Here is a 6,594-nt window from a genome sequence, read left to right on the forward strand (position 1 = left end):
AATTTTATTCTGAGAAGGGGCATGCTATTTTTATTCATGTGCTTATAGCAGATGAATATATATTTTAATTGTAAAAAAATTTTTTTTTTTTTTTTTTTTTTTTTACACAGAGCAGCCAGCAGGGGGCCGGGAGCCGAGCCGCACATTAGATATTCATATATTCACTGCACCCGATCATTACATATTGTGGGGTTTTAGCATCAAACGGGTAGGCACAGGTGAGGATTTGGCACAGACTTAGACAGTGACATCACGGCTTGGGTCCAAAACAGGGCTTGCCTGAGTTTTATTGCAGCACTCAGAGCAAGAAACTAAAAAAACAGCCTTTACACTTCAGGCAAAACAGAAAATAAAACCTGCTCGTCTGAGCTCTAACTAAACAGAATAAACGTCCCTCTCTATACCAGGGCCACACTATGTGACACTGGACACACACAGCAGATATAGATCAAGTAGTGCAGTACTTACAGCCTTGTCTCTCTCTAGCAGCAGCTTACTGCCTCCAACACCCAGGGAGAGAGAGAGAGAGAGCTCTATGGAGAGGGCTGACTCCTTTTTAAAGAATCAGGTGCTCTCCTGATTACCAGCCCAGGACAGAACACCCTTTGTAAGCCGGAGCTTACCACACAGATTGAAATAGCCTGCAGTCTATATGCCATAAGACAGGATTCTAGGGGAAAGGTACCTGCCGTCTATGACTTTCCCTGTCACTGTCTTACATACCCTCCCCCTCTGTTCGAACCTGTGGGGTCGGACACTGTCTGCCAACTGGCAGTATGTTCGGGATAGGGCATCTGCATTACCCTGAAGCCTTCCTGCTCTGTGTTCCACTGTAAATTTGAAATTTTGCAAATTGAGAAACCATCTCATGACCCTTGCATTTCTCTCTTTGGCTTGGTACAGCCATGTAAGTGGGGAGTGGTCAGTGATTAATCTAAAGGAGCGTCCTAAGAGATAGTACTTTAGGGATTCAAGGGCCCACTTGATTGCTAAGCACTCCCGCTCGACTATACTGTAGTTTCTCTCCGCAGGTGTGAGCTTCCTGCTCAAATATGTTACCGGGTGTTCCTCTCCACCAACTTCTTGGGAGAGGACAGCACCTAGTCCCACATCAGAAGCATCAGTCTGTACGACAAACTCTTTTTTAAAATCTGGAGTGATCAGGACTGGTTGATTACAAAGGGCCACTTTTAATTCTTGGAATGCCCTTTCAGCCTCTGGGTTCCAGCTGACCATAACTGCCCTACCTCCTTTGGTAAGATCGGTTAGGGGCGCTGCCATGGTTGCAAACTGGGGAATGAACCTACGGTAATACCCCAGAATTCCCAAAAAAGCCCTGACTTGTTTTTTTGTCGAAGGACGAGGCCAGTCTTGGATAGCCTCCACTTTATTTATTTGAGGCTTTATTATACCTCTCCCGATAACATACCCCAGGTAACGTGCCTCCTCGAGGCCTAAAGTACACTTTTTTGGGTTCGCTGTCAACCCCGCCTCTCTGAGGGAATTCAACACCGCCTGGACTTTGGGTAAATGACTCTTCCAGTCATCACTAAAAATTATGATGTCGTCTAGATATGCCGAGGCATACTGACGATGGGGTTTAAGAACAATGTCCATTAACCTTTGAAAAGTTGCTGGAGCCCCATGCAACCAAAAGGCAAACAGAGATATTGAAACAGACCATCGGGGGTGACAAACGCTGTTTTCTCTTTGGCACTATCGGTAAGAGGTACTTGCCAGTAACCTTTAGTTAAGTCGAGGGTAGAGAAATATCTAGCATGACCAAGTCTTTCAATTAACTCATCAACTATTGGCATTGGGTAGGCATCAAATTTTGATACCTCGTTCAGCTTCCGGAAGTCATTACAGAAGCGCAATGAGCCATCTGGTTTTGGAATTAACACAATCGGGCTTGACCACTCACTTTTAGACTCCTCGATAACCCAGAGGTCTAACATTTTCTGGACCTCCCCAGATATGGCCTGTCTACGCGCTTCTGGTACTCTATAGGGTTTTAAGCGTACCCGAACTCCAGGTTCGGTGACAATGTCATGTTTTATGGCTGTGGTGCGCCCTGGAAGTTCTGAGAACACATCATAATTCCTTTGTACTAACTCTTTAGTTTCCTGCTTCTGGGATTTGGACAGGGTCTCTGACACCCGCACCTCTGGGCTATCACTAGAGGGGGCACTTACAGCTGTCAGAGTCTCTCTGTCTTTCCAGGGTTTAATTAAGTTCACATGGTACAACTGTTCTGGCTTCCGTTTACCTGGTTGATACACTTTATAATTTACACTTCCCACTTTTTTATCTACCCGATACAGTAGATCCTGGTTAATGGCCATATATGGGAACTCTTTGTCAGCATTGGGGTATTGGGGCTCACCATTTATGACTTTAGGATTTTCCCTAGCTCTTAATAAGGTGGGATCTCTAAGTTGAGCAGTCCCAAAATTATCACGTGACATCTCTAGTTCAGGCATGTCACACGCTTCTTCCTGCTCCTCAGCTTCACCTGCAAGAACAGCTAGGGGAAAACGGTCAGATTCAATAGTGGTCACCCCTACCGTTTGAACCTCAGTATCCTGATCAAAAGGCTCAGGACTAATCACAGGGCACACATTCTCATTATTAACAGCATTTCTAGTGCAGTGTACATTCTGTTTCCACAAGTCCCAGAACAATGGGAAGTCTCTTCCCAGGATCACACTATGCATCAGGGTCTCTACCACGCCCACTTCATGGGACACAGTTCCACAAGTACTCTTTAGCTGGACTAAAGCTGTGGGATACTCCTTGGTGTCCCCATGTATGCACAAGACCCCTATGTAACGTCCTGTGAGTGTCCCAGGGTCTACCAAGCTGGCATGGATGAGAGTAACTAAACTCCCAGAGTCCAGTAGAGCCCTCCTGGGATAACCATCCACCTTTACATGACATATTTGCTGTCCAGTTTCTGACACAGTCTCAGCAGAGAAAACAGAACGTGCATATAAAGAGCTTCGCCTGGCTGTATCACACTCCATTGGCTCAGAAGTAAGGGGGCAATTGGCAGCAATATGCCCAGGTCCATGACAACGCCAACACTGTATGCGGCCCCAGTCTTTTTGCGACCCAGGTTTGGACCCTACTGTCCCTTGGGAACGCCTCTCCACTGTTTGTTCCCCATCTAGGCCACCTCCCTTTACAACATTATTCACCCCTCTAGTAAACGGAACAGTCTTACCAGATGATCCGGCCGCTTTGCTGTTCTTGAGGGTGGAATGTCCAGGAGGCACTTCTTGGATTAGATTTTCAGTAGCTCTGTACCTCTCAACCAAGTTGACAAGCCCCTCGGCATCATTAGGGTCGCCCTGACCGACCCAGCGCTGAACCTTTGGAGGTAAGGAACAACGATACTTGTCCAGCACGACTCTCTCCACGATCTGCGCTGGTGTAGACTCCTCTGGCTGTAGCCATTTCCTTACCAGGTGGACCAGGTCATACATTTGGGACCGCGCAGGTAACTGTTCAGAAAAAGTCCAGTTATGCACCTTCCGGGCACGCACACTCATGTTTACGCCTAAGCGAGCAAGGATCTCTCCCTTGAGTTTCGCGTAGTCCTTAGCATCCTGCTCACTCAGATCAAAATACGCCTTTTGTGGTTCTCCAGTTAGAAAAGGTGCTACCACACCTGCCCATTGATCCACGGGTAACTGTTCACGCTCTGCTACACGTTCAAACACTGCAAGATAGGCCTCTACATCATCCGTGAGAGTCATCTTTTGCAGAGACTTCTGTACTGCAGCCCGTGTGGTTGGAAGCAAGGGTTGGGGTGTTTGCACACTCTGCGCCACACTCTTAGCCACATTCTGTATTTGCTCTTGTAATTGCAGATTAGTTTGCTGCTGTTCCTTTAAGGCTTGTCTGTTGGATTCAAGCAGCAAAACATTGGTTTCAGCCTGGGCACGCATGGCCTCCTCATGCACCTTTTGCTGATGTGCGTTGGCCTGCCGCTGCAGCTCATTTGCCTGCACCAAGTGTTTTAAAAGGTCCTCCATTTTAACAGTCTCCTGTTGCAGTGTTACAGCAGCCTTCAGCCAGGACATACAAGTATCAGCACACTCCAGACACTCACTTGTGGCTGGTTGCCTTTAGCAACAACTTCCAACTTCCAGCTTGCTGTAGCAAAAGTCCTATAGTTCGATGTATGTCTCTTTAAGTGAGATGCTTGCTCGCATTCTCCACCATATGTGGGGTTTTAGCATCAAACGGGTAGGCACAGGTGAGGATTTGGCACAGACTTAGACAGTGACATCACGTCTTGGGTCCAAAACAGGGCTTGCCTGAGTTTTATTGCAGCACTCAGAGCAAGAAACTAAAAAAACAGCCTTTACACTTCAGGCAAAACAGAAAATAAAACCTGCTCGTCTGAGCTCTAACTAAACAGAATAAACGTCCCTCTCTATACCAGGGCCACACTATGTGACACTGGACACACACAGCAGATATAGATCAAGTAGTGCAGTACTTACAGCCTTGTCTCTCTCTAGCAGCAGCTTACTGCCTCCAACACCCAGGGAGAGAGAGAGAGAGAGAGAGAGCTCTATGGAGAGGGCTGACTCCTTTTTAAAGAATCAGGTGCTCTCCTGATTACCAGCCCAGGACAGAACACCCTTTGTAAGCCGGAGCTTACCACACAGATTGAAATAGCCTGCAGTCTATATGCCATAAGACAGGATTCTAGGGGAAAGGTACCTGCCGTCTATGACTTTCCCTGTCACTGTCTTACAATATGCATGATCGGGAGCAGTGAATATACCCGGTCCCCTGCTGGCTCTGGGGGGGGGGGGGGGCAGCTTGTGCTGCCTGGGTCCCGGGGAGCCCACCTCCCCCCCCACATACGTTCTGGGGCAGGCAGGGAGGCTTCCATCTCCCTGCCTGCCACCGTCCCACGGCTCCCTGCAGCGGACAAGCATCCGCTGCAGGGGTTAAGATTCGCCCCTCCGACATTGGGCGGTATTCAATGAGGCTGATTCGCCATGTTTTTATGGCGATTTTGTGCTGTAAGGCGAATTTTTGACTAAAATGGTGAATCACCCTATTCAATGACCAGATGGCGAATACATTTCAAGGTTTTTTTCGGCTCGATTCACCGAGTAGCAATCGCTATCTTTTTATGGTGAAGTGGAATGTGAACTTTTAAAATAAAGTGTTTTGTTTTTTACATTTGGTGTCAAAAAATTTATTCTGAGGAGGGGCATGCTATTTTTCTTCATGTGCTGTAAGCACATGAATATATATTTAATTTTTTTTTTTTTACATATGCATGATCGGGTGTAGTGAATATACCCGGTCCCCTGCTGGCACCCCCGGTGGGCAGCCTGTGCTGCCTAGCACCCGGGGAGCCCACCTCTCCCCCACAAACGTTCTGGGGCAGGCAGGGAGACTTCCATCTCCCTGCCTGCCGCCGTCCCCGGGCTCCCTGCGGCATCGCCGCAGGAGTTAAAATTCGCCAGTCAGGGGCAGTGAGCCCCTGACTCGTTGAATACTGGAGCCGGCGAGGCTCCGGAACGCAGCGAGCAGTGTCGAATGTGCAGCGAATCCTAAACAGGATTCGCTGCACGTCGTCAGTATTCTCATTGAATACTGCCCATTGAATACTGGGAGAGCGAGTGTCAGACAGCCAGCCCTCCGGAACACAGCGAGTGTGCAGCGAATCCTAAACAGGATTCTCTGCACACGGCGATATTTTACATTGAATACTGCCCTCAGTGTCAATTTGCTAATAGATTCATAGTTTTCTGAAGTTATATTACCTATTTGGTTCATTATTAATATGGTCATAATACATGACAGGAAACCAGGAAAGTGTTATATCATCAAAACAAAAACTTTCAAAAAGAGAATAGTATTATAGGACAAACATCTTACAGTAGTGCAGGCTAACTTTGCCACAGTATGGGCGGGATTCTCTAATAACCCCCGCAGCACATCGCCGGCACTCGCATTGTTAATAATCACATATGCAGTAACATATGCGATTATTAACACAAAGGCGATTGCCGGCGATGTCCCCCCTCCCTCCCTAAACACTCAGCCTGCTGTGAGAGGGCTCCTCTTCCTCCTCCCTGCACCCAGAAGCGGTGCAGGCAGGAGGAGATTACTGGTCCGGGCAGCACAGCAGGAAGCTGCCCAGACACAGGTGAAGGGGGTTATGGTCCATGGGGTTACGCCATCTACAACTGGCGTAACCCCCCGCAGCGAAGTCCCGGCAGTGGGGCTTTGCTGCATATGAAAATGCTGTAAATACCCCGAAAACAGGGTTTTTACAGCATTTCGTGTTTGGTGAATCTCGCCCTATAGGAGACCTACAACTCACAGCCATCCCCACAAGTGATATAATGGTCTATTACTTGGGGCACAGTAAAGTGAGTTACTAGGCCTCATATGATATTTTACCTTGGGTCTACACGATGTGTATAAAAAGGAGACTTCAGTCGTCTATCCCATATTTTATACATTTTTGCCTCCACCTCACGTGATATATACATAATTTTTTAATGGCCAACTTCATTGACCAGTGATATCCATGCATCAGCTGTGAGGCCATCT

The sequence above is a fragment of the Crinia signifera genome, chromosome 6, assembly GCF_055691185.1.
Source record: "Crinia signifera chromosome 6, ASM5569118v1, whole genome shotgun sequence".
NCBI classification, from domain to species: Eukaryota; Metazoa; Chordata; class Amphibia; order Anura; family Myobatrachidae; genus Crinia; species Crinia signifera.